The 24,664-nt window shown below is 42.1% G+C and overlaps 1 protein-coding gene across 2 annotated transcripts in view; it reads right to left on the reverse strand.

Moving 5' to 3' along the window:
• tmem108 (transmembrane protein 108) overlaps nucleotides 1-24,664 on the reverse strand; it is a 66,106-nt gene that overhangs the window by 37,358 nt on the left and 4,084 nt on the right. The window contains exon 1 of one of the 2 annotated variants that reach the window (XM_051940309.1): nucleotides 11,697-11,851. The exons of the other annotated variant lie outside the window; for it this stretch is intronic. The gene's annotated coding sequence lies outside the window, so the exon portion shown is untranslated. Of the gene's footprint in view, nucleotides 1-11,696; nucleotides 11,852-24,664 lie in introns of those variants that run through there. 2 annotated transcript variants of the gene reach the window in all.

Consider the following 24,664-nt stretch of genomic DNA (forward strand, 5'->3'; position numbering starts at 1 on the left):
GGGGCACTGTTACTGCATCCTGGGCTGAATTCTACCAAAGACAACTGTGATTTGTCTGAAGAAATACAAATAAACCAGAGTGCTATCAGGGTTCTCGCCAGCGCATTTCAGCGTAACGGGCCATTACGCTGTCAGTTTAAAAGATTATGCTGTGATTAGGGCCGCTGCGTTGTTATTTTTACAGATAACGCCATGTGCGGTTTTTTCATCGACTGGGTGCCTATCTAGGTTAATTTATGTCTCACCACCTCAGCCGTACTTTCCTGTCGATTGACCCGTTCCTGTCTACAATTAAGAGTCGCTTCCAATCTCGGGGTTACAATTAGCATGTCTCGGTTGTTTCCGTGATGCCATGTATGGTGAATAGTGACCTAAATCACGAGCATTTGGCGCATCTGCGTGACGCTCATTGGCTGACATCTGGGCCGGCCACTCGCGAGATTTAATGAAGGCTATTGCGCGTGCGGGAGGACCTGCCGTTACGCTGTAAAAAACATCCTGGTGAGAACCCTGGCTATTGTTCTCAATATAGCAACAATGAGGTACTGTCAGACCATTCTCCACTACCTTTATAAAGCAGTGTTTAACTGCGGACAGGGTCAGAAACAAAAGGCATTTTAGTCTAAGAAAATAAAAAGTTTTGGCTTAGATGCACTCTATATTTAGGATATTTTTTACTGCTTTACCTTGATGGCAGTCAGCCATTTCAAGCAGTCAACTGAAGCTTTCATATCACTGTCTTCAAAGCCACCAGACTCCTTTGACACAAAAAGTAACTTTACCCCTCAAACAACACCGCTCTGCCCCCAGTTAGTTTGTGCTGTTCCGTGACTTCTGCTGTTTTAACATATTAGTTCGGATCCAAGTTCACACAACAGCAGAGCAGGAACTCCCATCAAATTACAGTTTTTTCGATTGAGTCTGCCTCAGCTTCCTGACTGAAACTGCCATTTGATGGCAAGGTTAAGTGGTGAAGATACTCTAAATATAGCGTACTCTTGAATTGATATTGATTTCATTGGATGAGTACATTTGTTAGGTGACTAAAATGGGTTTTACTGCTGACCCGCTCTACAGTGGTTCACTTTTTGACTTCTATGCAGGTCATGCTGTCTGCTTCTGTGATCTACTGTAGGTAAAACACTGACTGTGGATAAGTACCTCATACAATCTCACTTTAGAGAAACTGAACTATCCCTTTAAGTTAGGACTAAAAAGCTATATGTGCAAAATTGTTATAGTGGGATTCCTGGTTATCAAGATGTGATTGAACTCTGCTTTATGCACAAAGAGAAGCTCCAAAGTAATCTACAGTCAAGAAAAAATAACTCCAGTAGGAGATTTGCCTGCAGCTTTATGCTCATACCATAAGTTCAGATTCCTTATACACTCACTGAGCAAGCTGTCAGTTTATATCCACATCTTGGCCATGCTCAAGAAGTAAACATACTGTATATGTCGGTACTGAAAACCAGGACACGATGATGCACCCGTCAATAGTCATTAATGTATAAAGCAGCACTGCACTGCACATAAGCAGAGACCTACTTTGTGTCTTCGCCGCTGTTTTACTGCAGATGCTTGCAAGATTTTTGTTTTTGTTTCTCGAGCTCATTTGATGTCTCATTGTCATGCACGCCAAAAACACAGGACCTCGGCTTCACGCTCGCTTCACATCAACAATGAAGAAACTTGCCTCAGCTCTCGCAAGGATGAATGAATTAGAAACTCGTTCAGTGGAGAACACCCACTCAGAACGAGCAGAGCACCTGTGCTCAGGGGCGAGTGAGGAGGAGTGGAACAGCATCGGCGGCCTCTTCATTACTCAGCACACACACACCGAGCCAGGACCAATGACTAAAGCAATTCATCAGAGGAATCGTGGCCGGAGCCCTTATCTGTGGGTGTGTGAGCACATGTGAGACACAGACAAAGAGATAAATGGTGGCCAACTAGAATTCCTGCCGATTTGTACAGCCGTACCGGAGTCCATTTACAGGCAGAAAGTTTTACAGAGTGATTTTCCTGTGCCCCTCAGAGCGGTTTTAAAACCTTCTGGAACAAGTTCAAGTCGAGTTTCAGCTCTGACAACGTTCAGATTCTCTCTAAGGTCAGTCCAAGTCATGAAAAGTCAGAAACTGAGGTTGTTGTTTTTTTCTTTTGCTTTGGGCAGTCAAGGCTCATGTTAGTTAAAATGAAGTTCAGTTTCAAGTCTTCTTTTTTGTGAGTTATGTGAAACTCAAGTCCATTCTTCAAGAAAACAATTGTCAAGTGAGATCAGGCCTATAAGTCGAGTCTCAAGCCCTCAATATGTTGACTTGTGCTTTCTCAAAGTCAGGCCAAAGTCTAAACTCTCAGATCCAATTTTTTTTTAGATAAAGTATCCAGTCAAAACTTTAGAGAATAGTTATCATGTCAGTCCATTCTTCAAGTCTTAAATCTGAATTTTGTTGACCATGTGCAAATTGTGTCCAAGTCTCAAATCAAAGTTTTAGAGAATTCAGCCTCAAGTAAGTCAATTCTCCTAAGTCCCATCAAGTTCAAGTTATTTTATTTTGTGATTTAAGTCTGACTTGTGTCCAAGTCAGAAAGTAAGTAAATCAAGTCTTAAATGAGACTAGTCCTGCAGAAATACAGTCTAAATCAAGTGACAAGTTTTAATTTTAGCAACATAAACTTCAAGTCTCATGTCTTTAAGTAACTGTGTCTCAAAACAGTCCAGTCCAAATCAAATCTCAAGTCTTAAGTTCAGGACAAACCATTTCTCAGATACTGATTTTGCCAACTTATGTACAACTGTGTCCAAGTCTAAAGTCTCAAGTTGAAACTTTAGGAAACAAAGCCTCAAGTAAGCCAATTCTTTAAAGTCTCAGTATAAGTGAATCAAGTCTCAAGTGAAACCAGTCCCACTAGTCAAATCTCAAGCCCTCATTTTGTACACTTAGGTTTACTGAAGTCACAAGTCTTCAAGTAATCATGTCAAGTCCAGGCCAACTCTCAAGTCTGAAGTCCAGGGCCAATCAAGTCTCATTCCTTCTTAGGGTTCAAGTCATTACATTTGTGATTTAAGTCTCAAGGTAAATAAGTTGAGTCTCATAAATATTTAAGTTCAGCTGACGCCCCAGGTCCTGATTCTTTTGATTTTGACCTGACTTGATATCGAGTCCAGTCTCATGTAGGTCAGGTTTGAATGATTGAAGTCCAAAACAATTCTAAATACTAATTTTGCTTGAGTATGTCTGCCCAAGTCTTTAGGTAAATCTCAGAGCAGATGGTCCATGTCAACAGCTTTTAATCCTTATTCGACTGATTTAAATCTGACTTGAGTGTCATGTTTTAGGTGGACAAGTCTCACAGACGTCAAGTCATGAGCAAATCAAGTCTAGGACAAAACTCAAGTCTACATGTTGTTGGTCTAAATTCCACAGAAGTCAAAGTTTCACAAGAGTCAAGTCTCAAGTTCTCATTGTGTTGCACTAAAATTCAAGCAAGTCCAAGTCTCAAGCTGCAAGTCTCACATAAGCTTCACAGCAGTTAAGTCCATGCTTTGGGTTATGTCTGGCCCACATAAGTCAAATGCAAGTCAAGTCATATCGTTTCATTTAAGTCTTTGTCATATCAAATCTAAAGTCATGTCATCAGAGAGCTTCTGGGATAACTTAAATCTCACAGAAGTCAAGTCCCAACTCTCAAACCAAGTTCTTATTAAGTGTTAAATAGGCGGTCAAGTCTTCATTTGAGTTTTTCCACATAGTCAAGTCTAAGCACAAGTTCTGTTAAGTCTCAAATCTCAAGTTGGAAGCATGTCTGAAATATGTCAAATCTAATTCCAGGCAAGTCGATGTCAAGTTCTCATTTTGAGGTAAGTTTGCTCCCAATCTCAAGGCTTCAGGGAGTCTATTCTCACAGCAGTTAAGTCTGAAGTTCTAATTTTGTTCACATAAATCCAACCTGACTCCAGGTCTCAAATAAGTCAGGTCTCATGTCGAGTCAACACTTTTTACACCACTAGAGAAGGTGCCTGACTCAGACAGCGCTGCATCACACTGCGAAGTCATTAAAACCAAGGGAAGGCCAGACGGTGTGACAGGTTCAGACACTGTGTAACACACACCTGGTACAGAGAGTGAGGCAGGTAACAGAGCCCTTGGGAAGAGTCAGAGACAGACTTGTTATATCACCGGAAAGAGGACACCGCGGACTGAAAAGACGGCGCTTCGAGTGATTGATGTAGAAGAGCTGTCGGTAGATGGATTTGATTAGTGTTTCTGTTGGACCGGACGGATTTCAGCATGCAAGAGACACTTTACTGGTGGTGACTGTGATTCTGTGCACAAATTGTTGCTTACCCTGACCTGACAATATGATTTTACATCAAAATATCAGGGTAAAGGTAGAGTTGGCGATCCTAATCCAATATGCTTTTTGTCAAATTCAGCCAATACCTCCATCCTGTCAATTTTCTGAGGCCTGACTGTGATGAAAAATTGATCTCCAGAGATGCTCAGAGAGGGGACGTTGAATTGAGCAAGTTAACGATCTAAATATGGGGCATTCCATCTCAAAATGTCACATTTTAAGTAGAATTTCTGCACAACCATCTCTGATTTTCCCCAAATTTTTAGAGCATCAAATAAAGATATTAATAAGGATGTGAAAATACTATCACTAGAATCAAATTAGAGCTAGTTAGTGTCACCACTACTGAAAAAAACCCTCTTCTGCATGCTTGAGGACATAACATATACTTATTCTTTCTACTTTTACACTGTACTTAAGATTTTTTAAATTCTAAATACCAGCAATATTGCAATGTTATCATAAATACCAGCAGTTTTTGCACCTTAGTTTTCTTGTATATTGGTTTCCTTACTTTCCTAAATGTAACGTGAGCAATTGCATACCCAGAATTTCACAAAGAGAATGATCCATCCATCCATCACAAAATCCCAATTTATCTTTTTAGACTTTCTTCTAAGGACTAAACAATCAGGGTGTTAGTTAGTAAGCTTTGGAGGCGCATTAAGGTGGAATTTGTCACCTTTGGACAGCACTTTTTCCTGTTTTCTACTAAGCTAAGCTAATTGGTCAATCGATTTGGATTCATGTTTAACAGATAGATGCGAGAGTGTTTTGATCTTTTCATCTAACTCTTGGAAACAAAGTCTATCTAGAAAGTGTGTTTGCATTGGATATCAACTAAAACAGAAGAGATGGTCTGAGAGAGAAAAAAAAAAAAAAAATCCAGAATCAGTTCCAAAACACTTCAATATAGTGAAGATAATGCCGAGATCAACTCTGAGACGACATCTAACACAATATCCAATTTCATCTCCCATAAAACCTCCCGAACGAATGATATTTGGCTTTTTTTTTTGTTATTTACGTTGCGCAAACACCTGGAGACCTGGAAGACCAGTGATACCTGCAAATCTCTGCACAGGCTTTATTCCTACTCTCCTGAGAGTTATTGAGCCAGGCAGTAAAAGGAACAGACATTGGGATGCAGCTCACCCTCGGCACCGTCTGAGTCGTAAATATCCTCTCCTCTATCTCCGTCTCCCTCACCTAGTCTCTCCCTCTTTCTTCTCTTCGTCCTTACGTGACCCCTGACTGACTGACTGCTCGGCTCGCTGATGAAGAAGAGTAACGTGAAACTGCATGTCCCGCTATGCTTGTCACAACCGGTGAACAGGATTGAAACGCAACGTCGCTGCAAAAATAGGTGAAGAGGGCTTTAGGTTGACAGTTGAATTCACCACACCGCATCAGTCTGAGCATGAGGAAATCTGCAGCATGTCCCCACTGGAAATAATCACAGTAATGCAGCATTTTCCATCCCAACACACCTCCCTGAATATAAATATTTGATCACACATGAGATTATGCGATCGTTCTAATTGTTATTCATGAAAATTTACATAAATGGCATCTAAATGAAACCGCAGAAGAGCTTTATAGCAGCAACTTTCACACGGTACTGTTCTACAGGATTCATCTGCATGTTTTTCTTTGCTGCTCTGCACTAATGAAGCGAAATGAGATGCTGTGTCGACAAAGTGCCGCTTATTGGTTTGTTCAACAAAATTTAAAAAAAAAAAGAAGAAGACACAATGGGAGACAGGACGGGTCAAAAGGCGGCATGAATAATGCAAAAACAATCTTTTTTTACAAGGTTTCTGATCAGCAGCCTTGAGAAGAAGTGAATAATCAACTGCATTAGGGGCTGAGTTGCCTTATCCAGCTGAAAACATCACTCTTTGGCCTTTTTTCACCTCTTTAAAACACCTGGGGAAGAAAAACATTCGATCAAAGCCTCATGTTTGGCTTCTGTCTCACAGCCAGAATCCCTCCAGACAGTTACATCTCACGTAGCGGCCGGACCTGACAGGCCAGCAGACAGATTGATATGTAAAGTCTGTCTTCTCCTGCTTTGCCACATTGATTATTGGCCCGGTGCCGCTCGGTGAGGCCACGGCGATGGATAACAAGCACATAATCCTCTGTGTAATGGCTGTCAAAGATCTAAATTTACACCAGGAAAATAAGCTGGGAGAGCTTTGATGAAGTATTTGACCTGATCAATCACAGATTTCATCACCGTTGGATACACACACCTCTGCGTCGCTACACACTTCTAAAGCTTTCTTGAGAAAAGACTATTCTCAGAACCGACTTGGACAATAATGCGAGTTTGACTGCAGCTTTTGATTTAACTTCCCCGAGGCTGAGACGACCGATTTTGTCTGTTTGGTGATAACTTTCCGTGCTGTGTGTTCTCCCCGTCTGGCAGGCTGGGGATGATAGACTAACTTTGCATAAGTGCACGGCTGACAGGAGGAGGGAATGTAACCGCTCTGTAAAAGTGATCTTCAGCAGCAGTTCCAACACGGGGCGAGATGTTGGAGAGTAGCCTCGAGCTGCGAGGCTTTTCTTCTCCTTCATCTCCCATCGCTCGTTTTTTTTCTGCTCCCCACTTCTTTAATGTCAAGTCATGCTTTCATCCGAATAAGCATCTTCCTCTTTGCCCCCTTTCTCATCCTCACTTCAAACTTCATGCTCAAAGTCCCTTGAAGCAAAGAGGGCGTTTTAAAGCCGAGTCTGGAAGCTGAAAAATTGGATTTTTCCCCCCCGTAAATGACGAGGAATAATTTAAAGATTTCCAACCAACATCTGCAGGAGGTCTCAACCTTTATTTTGATTTATTAATGTTAAGGGTGTGCCGCATGTGTGCATATACTGACACTTTGGCAGGCCAACATATGAGATTGTGCTGCACCGTTTGCTAGTAACAGGACCAAACAAGCAAGTACTCATGGATGTTAATGAGTCTGATTTCAGGTCAGCACGAAACAAAGCTGAAAAAATTGCACTTTACTGTTTAAAGCTGCAGCTAATTAATATTTTCACAATAACAATACATCAAATTACAATGTGCATCATGGAAAGGGGTGCTTACTTAGTAACTGGTTTACTTTTGCTGCTCTCAATAGTTTTCAGCAGCAGCAGGCAGCACAAAAGCTGTAAAAAACACAACATATGGCACTTTCCGCACACAAAATTAGTAGCTAGCGTTTGAACAGGAAGTTAGTGGATTATTTAAGAAGTAAACAGTCGTAAATTTCCTCAGAACCGAAGAGGAGAGTCGATGCTAGACTGGCAGTGCACAAAAACACAACTCCAATGACGTGAAAGTGTTTCTCTGCATCTGCAGGATGTGCAATCAGCAATGAATTGCAAAGGCTTTCAGCTTTATTGGCTTGTGTTTTCATATTTTTCATTTTTCCTTAAAGCAGAGAAAAAAATTTCAATGAATTGTTAAAAAAAACAACGTGTTTTTTGCAGTTCCTTCAATGTGGATAGAATTACACAGGGTCAAATTTTATTATCAATTAAGAATTATGTTTCACCAGAAGGCATTTACAAGTCATTCTGTAAATGTCAGCTCCCAAAAGAAAAACTGCTATCTAAAAATGGTAGAAAAATGACAAAACTGAACTTGCAATGAATGCTGTAAATAAAGCACAGACTGATGGGGAACAGATTGACTGAAATCAGATGAGAAAAATCACGATCCTTTGCCCTTTGCTTGTATAACGAACAAGAGTCAACATAAGAAAATGTTCTCTTCCTCCCTGTGTGCATCTGTTGACCGCTGAATTTCCCTGGAAAGCTACTCTGACATCAAGTGGAGAGAAATTTCTTTTGCAAAGGACACACCTGCTCTGCTCCTCCTCCCTCCTGCATTCAGCCCAGCAAGCATCTCTGAAAGCATTTAAGTATTTGGTGATTTTGGCAGAGATGTTTACATGACTTGCAATTTCCATTTAAAAGGACAGCTTTAGGAAGAGAAGAGCAAGAAGATGAAGTGCGGAAAAACTTTTGATTTCCAGTGCAAATCTGTCAGAGTGTGCCGGGTTGTGTGTGTCTAAGTACGGAGGCGGCGCTACATCAGATTTGCTGTAATTCCTGTGACGTGGTTGTCGTCCATCTGACAGTCCATCTGCAGCAGGTCGAACACCTGTCACACCTCAATGTCTGTCAGAGGAGGTGACGGCCGACCTGCTGGTGGCCAAACTGTCCTTTAGGGCAAGCTGACATGATGGAAAATACCCACCGGCAGAAACAGAGTGACTCAGGACCTAATCAAAATGTTCAACATGAGTCAGTCCATACTTCTATATTTTCCCAAAGGCTGAATCACTAAATGCGTCTGCTTTTGCACTAACATTTAAGCGCGGCATTAATATGAATTTAGTAGAGCAGAACCGGTGACTGTACACACACTTTTAAAAGTCACAGATTGACACTGTAAGAGAAGAGAGTCACTTCCTCTGAAGCAAGCACTCGCCTTGTTTTGAACTTCTGAAATTATTTTTGCACAGGAAAGGAGAGAAGCTGAAAATGCGGGGCAGAACACGTTCTGCATCTAAAGAGGAAGAAATGCAGACTGATCTTTGAATGAAGAATTTATGATGAAAGATAAAATGAGCCTTTACTAATCCCACAGCACGGGGATAGTGCAAATGTAGAAATATGGGGACACTGGTGGAAAATTAAACAAGATATATGCACAAGTTCAGTTGAGACTGTACAGATTCTCCCATATGTAGGAAATTAAATGTTGCACAGCTTCCTCTGAATGTGGAAATTTATCATCATATCATCATCATGAGGAATTTATTATTAAACAAATCTGCGCCTAAACTGCCGATCGCACGCACAACTTTAAAGCCTGTTCGTGACACGCTTTGTTTTCCATTTTTAGATTACCTCCGTTTATGTGCCAAGCAAATGGTTAGCAGGCTCCATGGGACGTTCCGTCCGATCCCATCTTAGTGTTCAATCTGTTCGCCGCTCTGATTGGCGAGGCAGGAGGTATTTTTAGCTGCAGACGCTTCTCCAGAGGTTTTTTTTAAATTGAGACAAACAGACAAGCCGACACCACAACAAAATAGCATGACACAGCAGCAGCACTGCAACGCCAAGGGTGCCGTCAGCCGACATCTATCCTCTCAGCCTCCCAGCGGGCGTCACGGTTACCACAAGGCCTCCCCGATCGCACCTTTTACACAGAGCAGGTAAATCGTTAAAAGACCCTTTGTTTGGGTGAGCGAGAACACAAGCGAGCATGAGGCTTAGATGCAAACTTTTGGCCCAGTGACAGCAGAAGCTCTATTCGAGCACTGCAGCACAACCGCTGCAACATTAAGCTGAGGAGGACCATTTGTCAAAGTGCTTCCCACCAGAAGTCTCTTCTGTGACGCCGTTTCTGAGGAGATTCGTCCACGGATTTACAAGAAATCAAACTGAAACGCTCACATCCAGACCTCCTCTGCATATGAAGGAAGGACAGCGTTTGCATTCAAGCCCAAATGATCCATGTCATTTAACAAAAAGTATCCTGCACGAACAAGAAAGCTATTTTAATTGCCCTGAGGGGGAGAAATTAAATATGTAGCAGTGCAAGATGGCAGACGAAGGGTTGTGTCTTCTGGGCATGAGCCAAGTCCTCCTCTTTTAAAATGCAAAAATAAGAAGCCCGAGGTTGAACCACTATAAAGGGAACAATACCATAAACAAGCTTAATCCGCTCAAATCAACAGAACGTGTAGCGGGGCAGGTCGTGTGCTTATTTCAACATGCTGGAGGGTGAAGGACAAAAAAAACTATTCTGGGCGTTGCGTCAGGGCTGTTTAAAGTCTGAAGGGACTCAAGTGACTGACTATTACTATTAATGCTGCAACACTCCACAGACTGTAACGCAATGAAACAAAAGGTTGTAAACATGGGGGTTGGTAACCAGCATGGCGTCATTGTTCAAACACATGCTTTCCGCAAACGTATTCATAATGGAAATTTCATAATCCACCCAAATTCACAAGAACTCCTCGGCAGACGTCCATGTGCTACCGAGAAGTTGCCCACACCCCACATTTTCCAGAAAAACAACTTGAGAAACAGTAAGAGGAGATAATTGAGGTAACCGCTGTTGGACTTTTCGAGGTGCTTTGATTTGAGCGCGTTTTCCATCGACGGATCCCAAACACAGCAGGAAGTTGCAAATGCACCAGAAATCCTGTGCCATGTCCGTCTACTGTGCTCGGTACAGCTGGGAATAATCACATTGACACGCTGCTACAGTCCAGAGTGAAGCCTTTCTGCTATATATCCTGTAAAAAGGGCCAAGTCACAGCCAGCCTTTCAGAAACATCCACTGGAGTTCAGCGTGTTTTTCTGTGTTTGATTTGAGGGGCAATGCTGCCGTACTGGCTAACAGACCAATGCAAACCTATTGTAGCATCAATAGAACCGGCTGTGCTGCCTCAGCTGCATCTGTCATGGAAAACATGATTTGGCCCTGAAAGAAGTCGCGAGATAAAAAAAACAGATTAAAAGTAAGCAGAAACATCGCAAATTTGACGGCCTTCTATTGTGGAAAAACTCACAAAATACAAGCAAATGGAGACTGAAGTGAGATTATTTTGTCAAACATACAGATCCAAACTATAAGAATGGACTTCTACATAGTTTTACCCTTTAATGCCAAACCTCTGGTGTGTTGATGAACTTTTCGGGGTCACAACCCGAAAACATTGAAAAATATACACAGATTGTCTTCCACACCTGACACATGAGTCAAACTAAGGAAACTGAGGTAATCATGAAGGGGAAAAAAAAAACTCACTTAGGAAATCCTCCTAGATCAGAACAATGCTACGATTTGGAATTTGAAGATGTAAGTGAGCAAAAATGTGACAACAGCCAGAGGAATTTACGCTTTCCTGTCGGCGTACTAATGATCTTACTGAAAGTATCTATTAACCACACGAGAGCCACGTCCGGAGCAGGTCAGGAAACAAGGCCCTTTGTCACATTCCATGAGTTAGACACAGCAACCCAAGAATTTGCATTGCAAAGGAAGAAATACATATTGTTGCCACTGTGTCTCCACTCTTCCTGTCTCAAACCACGGATTGCAGACGCAGCTTTTACAGAAACAAGCAACACACACTCCACAGAAACTCCAGGACGTTCTTGACGCTACGCACAGATCCCCAATTTTACCTGCTGACGCAGCCTCTCGTCTGGTGACAATGGCAGGAACGAAAGGCAGTGGGGGGGGGGGGGGGGGGGGGGGGAGGATGTTTTTTTTGGGAGGCGTTTTTGGAGGGGGGGGGGGGGGTGTATTGTACCTCGTTTCCTTGAGCGGTGCAGCAGAGGCCGATGAGAGCCAGCTGGGACGAGCGAACGAGAGGAGCAACATCCGTACAGAACATCCAAGGTCCCGAGATTTCCCGCCGGGCGATGACCACGTGCAGGAGGGAGACGGAGGGAGAGACGCTGTATTGTTCTCCTCGCTCTCCTCCCCCCTCTTCTCCCTGAATCCCCCACCATTAGTGAGACGGATTAACTGCAAGAGCTGCTAGTCCTGAGTGTGTCTGGCTCACTGCACGATCACACACACACATACATACACATCGCGTCAATTAGGCCTCTTCCAAGTGATTTAGGCTGACAGACGAAGGCAGATGCACGCTGCAGAAACTAAACAAGGACAATTGGCCTGAAACTGGAGAATTTACTTATGGATGAACTGCCCAATTTCCCCCAAACCGACCAGAGGCATAATAAGCCGGTTACGCTGAGACTAAAGGGCACGTGCTGCAACACAAAGATACCTAAAGCATGTCTTGGTTGTGAGTGATGAAGCCCTGTTGCTTCTATCCGGACACAAGTGAAGCATCTTCTTCAGGAGAGCTCAGAGTTTAAAGAGGCTGTATTTGCTTTGGAGCTGCACATGTGATGACTTAAACCTGAATTCCCAGCAGCAGCTCTGGGACTCGTGTTTACCTGGAGATGATGGAAGATTTGATGCCACGAGGACCTGACAGGGCTGACATTTTAAAGTGAGGCCCTACTGAGGCCGGTCCGGTGGGAGTCCTGTTCCAGAGGAAGGAGATGTCGGAGTGGCAGAGTTGTGACACACTGCTTGGATTAATAGCACAGAGCAGACAGCCTCCCGCCATGCTTGCGTTGTTATCAAGAAAGCAACAAATTATAAACGGCAGAATCTGAACAATCTCGCTTGTCGATGGCAAAAGAGTCGCTTGTGAAGAACTCTTTCAAAGAACCAGATTCTGCACATTGTTGGTCACTTGGACTCATTCTAACGCTTTTTAACAACAAAAGATTGATAGCATAGAGGATGTTTTGGGTCTTTTTGAAATGCAAGGACACTGTATCTAAAGCACATAAATAGTTTACTACAAATAGAAGCAAATCTATTGAATCGAAGGAACTTTCCCACACAAACACATGAAAGATTTTCAAATACAGTTTTTTTTTTTCAACTGCAGAAGTGATTTAGTTGAAGTAAAAGCTAATTATTATTTTAAGTTTTGATAAAGCTGCTTGTTTGCCAAGTTATTCATCATTAAAAGACCCCAATCTGGTGAAAATCAAGAGGTTTCTTCACTTTGACATGACCATATGGTGTTTTTTTAAAGTGTTGGAAGACACATAATGAGCAAAATAAGCAGTCAACACAATGGTGGAGCATTTCCACCTGGAAACTGCAGTCTACTGGCGAAAATCTCAAAAAACATGGAGTTAGACGTCCCGGGTTTAAACATAAAAACAAACCTGTCGGCCTGCACAGTCAGGTTTTATGTGCCATTATTCTTCTTCAGAGTTGGTTTTAGTACACATACAGCTAATTCATTCCAATATTACAGCATTTTTTTTGTAATAGCTTTGTTTGTGCAGAGTTGTAGGTGAGCTGGTGTGCTTGACCTGCAATGGAAAGACCCTAAACCCAACCTAGATCCTCATATTTTAAAAAATGTTCATCTAAATCAGTAAGTTAGAATGTTTATCTTGAAAATATGCACTTAAGTGGTGAGAATAGAAAACTGAAATTGTTTTATAGATTGTAATGGAAGAAAAAGGAGTGGAGCAACATTTAAGTCATTTAAAAGGCACAGAAGAACTTAAAATCAACTATTTTAATCCATGGATATGAATTTAAGGAGTTTAATTAATGATCAGAGAGAGACATTAGGATGAGAAACTGAGAAATGACCCTACATTCACAACCATTTTCAAGAGCAGTGGTGAAAATGTTTGTTTTGTCCGACCAACAATACAAACCCCACATAGTTTCACTGCACAAAGACAACAAAAACTGAGAAAAACTGCAAAAGTTCCCCTGAGAATCTGGGACCAGTCGATATTCAGCATTTTACTTTGAGACAAGAGTTTACAGGCAGGCTGGCAGCTTTGTGATATTCTTAACCACAGTGGATGTTCACATCACAGCACTAACAAGATCCCAATGGTGCAACGGTATAACAGCAGATCTCAATAGATTATTCAATCTGGCTATTTTGTAATGAAAACCAGTAAGTTTAGTGCCGAATTCAGCGCACTAATCTGAAAAGGAAACCCAATCCAACATAACCACAATCAGAAACCTTCATTTTCAAAGATTAAACATGTTGTCGATCCCTAAAGCCTCCAATTACACACAGCCTCGTTAATATCTCAGTGCACGGAAATAATCCTTATGTAACTGGGTTGATAATTGGTGCTCTGCTCACAGCACCAGACTCAGCAGCTCTCCTAAAAAAAAAACCTCTGTTTCTCAACCCTCCACCACACCAGGAGCACTGGAGGCACCACAGGATTCACGTTGAGCAACACAGCGACTGCGATTGTTTGCGCGGAGGTTTGATGTTGCGTTGAGCTCGGTGCAAGAGGATCAAGATCACGGTGTAAGCTCCTTATAGGAACGCAACTTTGGCCTTGTTCCTGTAGGTGTGAAGCAACCTCGACGTTTAAAGAGCTCGATGCACACACAGCGTAAGAAGCTTTAGCTGCGGATTACTCTCAAACATGCAACATCCATCAAATGTCTCTCACAGATGCGTATCGGAGAACTAATGAAGCAATCAGTGCAACCGCTCAGCACGCTAATTACCAACTGTAGCCCGCGATGCCCACCGGCAGCTTCTCAGAAAGAGTGTGCGTGCATGTGTGTCACTTTTTAAAGATGCTCTCCAGGAGAAAAATGCCTCAGAAATAGACATTTAATTATCAGAGGATGAGGAGCTTTGGTAGGCTTGTGCCATCGCTCATGGCTGAATTAATGAATAGGTAAACAGTAGAGGAACGAGCCACAGTCAGTGTGGTTTGGATGAGATCTGCAACAACACCACACACACATACGGAGCCAGCAGTGGTTAATATTATGGATGAAATGGTGGTTCAATGCCACGGTAGGCTGGAGATGAAGCTGAGGAAAAGAGCTGAGCTTGGGGGTGATTTGTTTGGCGGGCGGTCCGTGATGAAGCGATAAACCGCAGATGATCCCCGCCCCTCGGTTCTTGCATCAAAAAGGTGAAAGAATGAACAGCGTAAAGAAAATGATTGCTCTATTTCATCAGAGAAGTGCATGAGATTATCATAAATCATGGGCGCCGTGATGACAAATTAGAAGAAAAATGCAGCAGAGCAGCAGCGTTGCATCTCGCTGCGGTAACTGGATGGACGAACACCATTTTTCATTTGATGGTTTGATCATAGTGGTGACGTGTGCTGTCCAACGAGGGTGATACTTTTAGAGGATCCTAATTGCATAACCAGTAATGTTTTCTAAAGCCTTTTAGTACTGTCCAAAGGTTTGTTTTTCCAGTTCCAAAACATGTTTCAGGGCTCCAGACTAACTTTTTTCCCTAGGAGCACAGTGGCCCCCAACTTAAAATTTTAGGAGCGCAACCAGAAAATTTAGGGGCGCACACCAAAATCGACTTGCAAAGTAAATATTCACATTTCCTCTCATTTTAACTGTATTACTGATAAATACTTGCACAGTAAATGCGGAAACTATGTTTTCAATTCCCATTTCACTGTGCAGCACTTGACAAAACATAACAAGAAAAGCACTCAGAGTGCAGTACTCCACCAAGGCTGCTCAGTTGTTGTATCATTTCTGTGGGATGAAATCTGTCATAAAAAAGACCTTGTGCTGAGCACAGGCATGTGTTATGCATGTGCACGTTATGTATTTATATCGAATCAAGTGTAAATTACTCTTATAAATGTCTGTTGATCAGTTCATCAATTTTGGCAAGCCTTTGTTTTGCTAGTGTTAAAATAACTGTTCCCTTCAGGCTTTTATTTTGAAGGCATATTTTTAATGCTACGGGCTTTTATTTTGTGACCATTCCAGCAGCACAGGAAGTGTTTCTCTAAGGAGAGGTTTCTTGGCATGACGAAGACGCTGCCGAAAAGTCCCCATCATTCGCCCCCCCCCCCCACTCGCCTTCTTCTTCTTTGGTGTTCGTCTCCTTTCTTCTTTTGGAGTTAATGTCAGTTGGTAAACCACCTCATTTACGCATTACTGTCTACTGGGCTGAAGTGTGGAGCAGAAGTTTGTCAGCAACAAAAAATACTCAATAGTAATTTTTAAACAATAAATAAAAAAAATAAAAAAAATCGGCAAATTTACTTGTCGCACCTGCGCGAGTAGATGAAAAATTTACTCGCATTCGCTCAAATTTTGGTCGCAAAATGCGACCATTTAGTCGCAGTCTGGAGCCCTGCGTTTCATTTGTCGAATCTACTCTGATTGTTCAGAATTTTATTCATTTTCCGTCTCATCTATGAAAAGTGTCATAGAAATAGTATTAATTAATTAATTATCAATACACTACTATTACGGTACACAGGCTTTATGGCCATCATCTTATTTTTTTATTTTTATTTATTTATTTTTTTTAAATCGAACATGACAAGCAAGGAGGACTGGTAGCCCTGCCCTGAAACATACCCTGTTTCATCATCTATTTTACTGTTAATGGGACCACAATTTACAAAATCAACATTATGTTGCATTAACGGAGACTTGGAACAAGTGATTAAGACCATAAATCCATTAGAAATATGCTTACTGAGGTAATAAATTAAGTGAGAATTATGGTCACTTTCTCATAGACTTCTATACAACCAGACTTCCTTTTGCAACCAAAGGAGTCACCCCCTACTGGCTATATATATAAAATACACCTTAATAATTCATTATATTACTTTTAATTTTTTATATTAAAAAAAATGGAACTGGCTTGACCCAGTGCACTTAAATGCTGCTGGTGATCAAATTAGCCTGACTTTGAGCTAGCGTTGTAACTGTTGTCATAGTATCTCATCCATTTCTTATATTTCTCCTCAATCCGATTGTGTTTAGAGCCGTTTTCTCAACTGATTGAGTGTTTGAGTCCTTAAATGCAAAGATTTTTTTTAATATTTCTGTGTGTTTTTTTAATTGTAAAAAAACTGCACATCTTTGCTTTTTTGGACATTTGAAGGTCTCTGTGAAACCATCACAGCCAATTTTCACTATTTTATCGACCAGCTGCCTAATTGACTAAAGTGTCAGCACATTTTTAGAAGCTTGCAGAGTGTGGAGCATTCAGTGAAGAGGCTGCTCAGTACTACTGCAAATAAATGGATGCAGCATTAGTCTGGTTTGTTTCCGTTGCATCAAATTTGATATAGTGGCAGTTTAGATGTTTTAGAACAGGTTCAATCGCACCAGTACTTAGTGATTCATTAATACAAGGCTGTTGTTTACTCTCTGAATTTACAGTTTTGATTAGCAGGAGGCATTTCAACAATCTCCCAAGTGGTTCTCATCAATAGAGACAATTTTTGTTCGTGCTGGCCTTATAGTTGTTGAGCTTGTACTTGCTAAAAGTGGGGATGTTTCATCAGGTGGGAATTTCGAAGAATAGCTTCGGGCTTAAGGGGCTATTCAGCAATGAAAATAGTCCTTGGTTACAGGCCTCACCGTGTTTTGTCCGACAGCTCGCTTGCTTCCAGTAAAAACAGCAACTATTGTCTTTATCACTTGTTGAAAGAATGTTCAGCTCACTGCTAAATATAGCCGTGCACCTACACACATAGTGAGAGCTGAACAGTGTGAAAAATAGTTTCCCAGAGCACAAGATGATGTTTTCAAGTGACTTAATGAGCTGCAGAATACACAAATATAAGATAAAATAAAGAAAAGCAGCGAAAAGCTCACATTTAAACCACCAAGCAGAGTTGCAGAGACACAATCAGCAAAAACAAAAAAACAAAACTGTGCCAGACAAAATGAATGTCAATGGCATTCCAGTGGCCTGTTTACGGCTGGCGTAGTTAAATGTCAGATGCTCGGCCCTGCAGGGAGACAGGAGCTGGCTGGGAGAGGATTTGCAGGTGTCTCAGCCTCCAATCGCTCTGCCGCCTCTCTCTTCTGCGTGATGTTGGACATGGGACAATATGGCGGAGAGAGCAGCAGGAGCTATTATTAGTGGAGGAGTGAAGAATGGAGTGAGTGCCCAGGGGAAGGCAGAAGAAATGGCCAAACCTCACTGACATTATTTTAAGAGTTGCTGCGGTGACAGTTTCTGCAGCAGATGAGTTTGCGTGCAGCGCAATTGAAGAAGCCCATTCCAGTGGTTTTGCACGTTGTTGTTTACTACAAAGCAGCTAACCATTGTGCCAGACATGCAAACCAAACTATGCATGTTTTACAACTTTGAATATATTAAGTTAGCCAATTCCAAAGCATTAAAGCACACTTACTACTATTCCTTGGGCATATTCTTATAAATTCTTCCAAAATCCCATAAAACATGACTTTTGGTAGAAATTCGTCATATGGGTTTTACAAAATATGTAAAACACTGCGTTTAACATCGTCATCGAAATGAATGGGAAGTGCCAAAACCCTGCCACGTTTGAAATCCTTTAGCTCGGTTTTCTCTTTTTTTTTTTATTTTACAGTAGAAACTTCAGCTTAAAAGTCTCAATTTCATAGCCCATGAAAAACTCCTGTATTTACAGAGTCAACAGGATTCTGTAAACTATGTGAGACTTTCAAAGTAAAAGCTCAGATGTTAAATAGGAACAGACCATGTTTTGGGACATACACTACCTTTTCAAAATAAAATGTACTTCAAAAAATTCTAATTTATGTACAATAATAGCAGGACATCAATTTCTTCAAAATTTTTCCAGTTTAATGTACTATTCCAGATATCCATTGGTTTCTTTCTGTTTAATGCAAATTATACTTTTAAAATCTATTCAGTGTAATGCACTTACTTAATCAAATGCCACTTTGGAAAAAAAATAACAGAAAACAGTAATGGTATATAGAGATCAGTAATATCAGAAATGCAAGAAGGGAATAGATGCGTTTTATGCTTGCTGTGGAGTGACTGAAGGTGCAAACACAAAAGAAGATTGATGCCCGGTGGGTGGACGACAAAGACAAACCCCTCTTCTCAATTCTCAGTTGGCACATCCTCGGTTCCTTTCCTCAACTCCTCTGCTCTCGTTTCCTCCGATCACAGAAACATGCGGAGGAGGAGGCAAAGAACAGACACGAGAAGAGGGGAGTTGAAGCAACAGGCATTTAACAAAATCAGACATCGTTGCCTTGGAGCTGTTGTTTAAAAGTAACGGCAATTAAATATGACGGGTGGTGCAGCTGCATCATCTGTCCATTTTTTGTTATAGCATACTGTTGTGTTTTATCTTCGTCAGTTACACAGAATAGTGCTTTTGACAACTTACAGAACAGATTTACTTCTAAAACAATTAAGAACATGGCATGATGTGATGGGAATGTACACATTTCATACATTGTAATCTTTGGATTGAACACAAAGTAAAATAAAAGAGTTGTGACTCTCAACAGAGTACACAGTGACTGTACATATGTCCTATAATAGTTTGTATATGGACTTTCACTAAGGATACAGCTGTGCATCCTTGCTCATACCTCTTCGGCATTTGCATTTCAGGAAACGAGACATCCTTCAAGACTGACAGGAGGTCAGAGGAGACAAGGAGGCTCAAAGTAGCATGGTGGACCTGTGGTATCAACTGTACGTAAAAGATGGACGTAGCCACAGTGATGTCACCCACTGGTTTGTAGACCACTGATTTGAGGCCTCACATTTGGCATTTTGGCTGTCGACTGTCTTTTTGTTTGTTTGTTTTTTTAATTGTATATGACAACCAAAAGGGTGGATTTGACTGAGAACAAAGGCACATTACAAAAACTCATACAGTAGCAACCTCCCCGTCATAAAGTAGCCACACCATGCAAAATACCCTGCTTTCTCGTCTATTTTCCTCTAAATAGGACCATAACTTACAAGTTAAACACCATGCTGTATTGAAGGTGACTTGAAACTAACAACTGAGACCATAAACTCATTAGGAAAATGTTTACCGATGTAACAAATCAAATGAGAAGTTGGGTCATTTTCTCATAGATTTCTATACAATTTGACTTCTTTTTGCAACTAGAGGAGTCACCCTCTGGTGGCCCTTAGAAAAAAAATAAAGCACTTCTGCACTGTTCTTACTAGTCAGACCTGCAGGCTGCATCTATTTTTTAAAATACAGAGCCTTTAGACATGATGCAGCTGCCCATTTCTCCCTTTCTGTAATCCATCCTAGATGATGGTCAGATAACAATAACATAGCATTATAAGATTTGGCGATGTTATCTCATTTTTGTTACTATTTCTGGCATTTTTTATTGAATAGCCATTCAGTGTCCATTCCCTCTGTACTACCTCTCAACATAGCACTTTCCTTGTCTGTCCTACACAAAAAATTCCCCACATACAAGGGATCCACTTGCACTTAGACCAGCAGATACTGGACACAAAGCAGATGACAGTAGCTGACTGAAAACAGAACAACAGACTGTTTAGCTGCACTCTAAATGGAACAGATGTTGCTTTTTCTTTTTCTAAAGGAACTCTGGGATATGCATTATTAATTTGGGTTATCACTAATCAGCTGTTAGTGGCAGAAATCCTGTGTGACCAAATCAATCAGGACAGACAATTTGGTAAACCGGTAATATAATCCTTTGCAAAGAAAACAAGAAGAATATGGACTTGTACTAACAGCAGGAGATGCTTAAACTCTCATTACGGCGCTGAAAGGGAGCAGAAAAATAATTGCAGTTACTACAGTATGTTTGTCCAGCACGGCGAGCCGCAGTGTGTTTACAGCACAAACAGCCTGCGCAGCGACCAGCGTGTCCAATTTATTTGCAGCTTCTGACAAAACCCAAAACGTCAAGTCACCCCCCCCCCCCAAAGGACACTACTCTCCTCTTTTGGCAGGGGGAGGTGGGGAGGAGAGGGGAGTCATTCCAGCAGCAGTTTCACTTGGCTTCAAGCTGCGTGTCGTGTACAGCGGCGGCATTCTCGGTGCGCCTGAGATAATCTGGGTGTGAACGTGAATCTTGTGGATCACTGCACCTGACAGAAACACATGGAGGTAAAAATGTGAAGCCAGTTGCTGTCCAGTCAGATTTTGCTGCTCCTTTCCGCTGCCAATCGTGTCACTTGAGCATCAGCGTCCTCCCTACATGATAATGCCACTGTCTCCATGGCGATGGAGCTGCCACAAACCAGTATCCCTGCCAGCATCTACCAACACACACGCCAGGCAAAATCCCACTGTGTCATTTTACAGTTGCTTTTTTTCCCCTCCCCATGCCGCTCTGTTTACGAAATTAATTTGCGGTTGTGACGCCTGGCTCCATCTTATTGAGTATTAATGCTGTCTCAGATTACCAGACAGCTTCCAGCCCCCCGGGGGACGCAAATCTCTCAGACTAGAGAGCGAGTCAGAGCAGGAGGACGGGAGAAAAAGTGTCTACTCTGCTCTCTAATTGGGGGTGACAAGTGCTGAAGGTTTCATATTTGAGGAGTTCTCCCAGAGGTGGTTAATGCAGTGATTACACTGAAATGTCATCTCCCGTGACACCTTTGGCGAGGAAGACATCAGAGACATTGTGTATCTCCATTCTGCTCTGCACACAAGCTGTCATGTAGCCTAACATTCACCTTTTCTCTGCTTTTGTTCTAAGGAGTTTCTTGGCACATTGTGCACTCCGTTACGCTGACAAATCCTCTTCCTTCTCCCATGTACTGTACATCTCCTTTTACCTCATGTGACCTGGCCGAGGACTCGGCTCTCGCCTTGCCAAGCGCTGGATGTGAACTACATCATCTGCGCCGCTCTCCAGCCCATCAATCAGACTCTCCAGCGGCCATGAAATGAGCCATATGCGGCACGAGCAGGGCACAGAAAGACAACAATGGTTTTATACACTCAGAAGCTCCAGATTTCCATTCCTGGCTCCTTTTTCTTGGACTAAAACAGCCGGAACAAGGGTAGTTAGAAAATCAAATGCCGGCCTTGGCAGGTGATTACAAATACTTCGACTCACAAAGCAGGAAGGGTAAGGCAAAGATGACCAAGCATTGTAAGACGAGATAGGGGAGTTGTTCCCTCTTGTCACCTCAATCCACCGCAACAATTAGCTGCTGACAGTGACATAGGAGCCTAATAATGATGAGCTCTACCATGGTGTTTGGGGCGAAGGAGTGGGGAGTCATTCCCAAACATATGGTGCCACTTTAATCTGCAGCCTCCGTCATGCTGACGAGTCTGGCCGACGGAACAAGGTTTGATTTCAAGCACATCAAAAAAAAGGAACAAATATAGTGAGCTGTATCCACAAAGCAGAACCAACATCTACTCACATATTCTCAATGAAAGGATCTTTATGCTTTTTGGTGTTGCGAGAAGTTCGAGCGCTGACGAATATCCAGATTGAAGAAGTTGCCAAGGAAACCAAAGACTAGAGGCTCTCTGTTTTTTGATAGAATAGCACTTTTCTGGGTGAGAGGGTTGCAATTTGCTTCCTTGTTAGCTAGGGTCACAACCTGCCATCCATTAGAGGCTCTGAGTAATTCTCATAGGTGGGCCCCAGCCTCAGACCCTGTAATCATCAGTGCGACACCTGCTAGTGTTGTCCCCTCCATCACATGACCCCTCCCCAGAGGCTGAACCCAGGCTGGGGTTTTTGCCGGTGCGACTGCCCCTGGACTTCTTGTCCTCCCACCAGGGGCCTTCTCATAATCCTATTAGATCCAGTCATCTGCACTGCATTAAAAAAAAAAAAAAAGGGCACCGATTGATCCCGAACCACAAACCCTCTATGTCTCGAGGTGGCCCAAAGAACAAAACTCTCCCTGTGTTTCACTTTTTTTTTTTTCTTTTTTACATGTGGGTAAAACCGTGATCTTCCTCCTGGGCTTGTTTTAGAGATTTTCTACACGATAAAGCAGCTGGATTAAAGCGGCTCCTAAAAAACTTACACTCTTCAAACAGAATGCAGCAAGATGAAACACAGTTGCTCAGCTAGCAAGTGTCCAACTCAGAGGTTTTGCTTGTGAAAAAAAGAAATAGAAAACTGTTTTATAAGCTGCAGGGATAAAGACTAGACTTAAGCCGAGCCTTATGACTTCCTCGTACTAAAAGGCACCAGAGATTATTTCAACCTGCGCACAGAGAATGTGACAAAACCCAGTCTTTTGTTGGAGCAGCTGAAATACATGCAGATTTGCTTGGAAAAAAAAATCTCAATTTGAAAAGACAAACTAGTCTGCAGTGACGGTAACTGCTCTGTGAGGCTCCATTTAGCTAAATGACACATAACATGCAATAACAGTGCTTAATAGGTGCATGTTTATCCTGGCTTTCATTGAGCATTTCAGCATGCTAATATTTGCTCATTAGCAACGACACAATTAAGGATGATGGTAATATTGGAAAGTGGGGCTGCACGTATTATCGTTCCAGCAGTGGCACTACGATGTGCACATGCAAAATAGTTGCATAGTGTGAAGTAAGATGTAGAAATTAACTGAAACTCAAAAGAAAACTCCCTCGGTTCTCATTTTCTATGACTAATATGCATAAAAAGTTTGTCTGCTCGGGCAGGATTTGCTCAAATTTAATCATTCTTGCATGGTTTTCTGAAAGACTCCACATATGAGCAGCAAAATGAGCGAGGAACAGAAAAAAAAAACACTAAAAAAGAAGATCTCAGAGGCAAAACTTTGCTGATGATGCTGAAAGAAAAATCAGTGCAAAGATACCTTACAAAGTCATTAGTATGCATCCTCTGAGGACCATGAATGTCTGTACCAGATTTAATAGCGACTTTCCCAATAGTTTTATTTCAGTCTGAACCACAGACAAACCCACATACTTAACCTGCTATAGTGTGGCTAAAAAACAGCTCTGATGCTGTAGGTGAAGATGTTAACCAGCTACCAATAAAAGTTCTTCAAGAAACATACATTAAAAGCTCTATCGTTTTAGAGTAGATCGATTATGTTGAACATCTTTCACATTTTTCACTCACCGCTAAAACATACAACTCTCCAGAGAATATTCCAAAATCTAAAAGATCTCACTTAAAGTTTGCTGTTACATAACTGCAGGTTTCTACTGAGATGGAACTTATGGGCCCTTTCCTGCCCCTTGGGTCCCTCTTGGCACAGAGGTTAACCATCAGAGGGTGGAGGAGAAGATCGGAGTGGCATGGCTGCAGCCGAGGAATGCCAGGAATTCCCCTTGTAAACACCTCATGCTCCGACGGTCCCCACGCTCTTATCTCGCCGTACCCATCGCCCCCTTTAATCATCATAACGGTGAGTTATTCATTACCAACGCCCCCGTCTTTTTCTTCATCTATCTGCCCCTCCTGTGGCCTCGGCTGCATTTGGGCAGGTGGGTTCAATAGCACTGCTGCCAAAGAACTCTTTTGTTTACCTGAGGCCCCACATGGTACATTATTCACTCTGATACCCCCCAATGGGCAAACAGAGCCAGTTCTGATACGACTGTATACAGTAGAATGGCTTTCAAATGTCAACACCTTGAAAGAGAGAGGGCAGCTCCGCTTGACTGGCCCAGGCTCCTTCTGCTCCTATGGGAACGCTCTTTAGCCGATACGATCATAAGTGGCCGAGGGGGGGAAACATTTATTTTTCTTCTCGGTTGAATAGAGCGGCTTTTGCCACCTCTCCCCCCCTGTATGAGCCCCCTCTCAGCTTAAATGAAAGTCATTTGGAAAGCAGCTGAGGGCCTTCGTTAATACTGCATGGCATTTGGAAAACACAGGAAAAAGAAACGCAGGCGCAGAGCTGGCGTTCCTCCCTCGTTGCTTGGCTGAAATCCTGTTTTGGCCACTTGCTGTTTTGTCAGGATGGAGAAAGGTGCA

Source organism: Acanthochromis polyacanthus, chromosome 20 (assembly GCF_021347895.1).
Source record: "Acanthochromis polyacanthus isolate Apoly-LR-REF ecotype Palm Island chromosome 20, KAUST_Apoly_ChrSc, whole genome shotgun sequence".
Lineage (NCBI taxonomy): Eukaryota > Metazoa > Chordata > Actinopteri > Pomacentridae > Acanthochromis > Acanthochromis polyacanthus.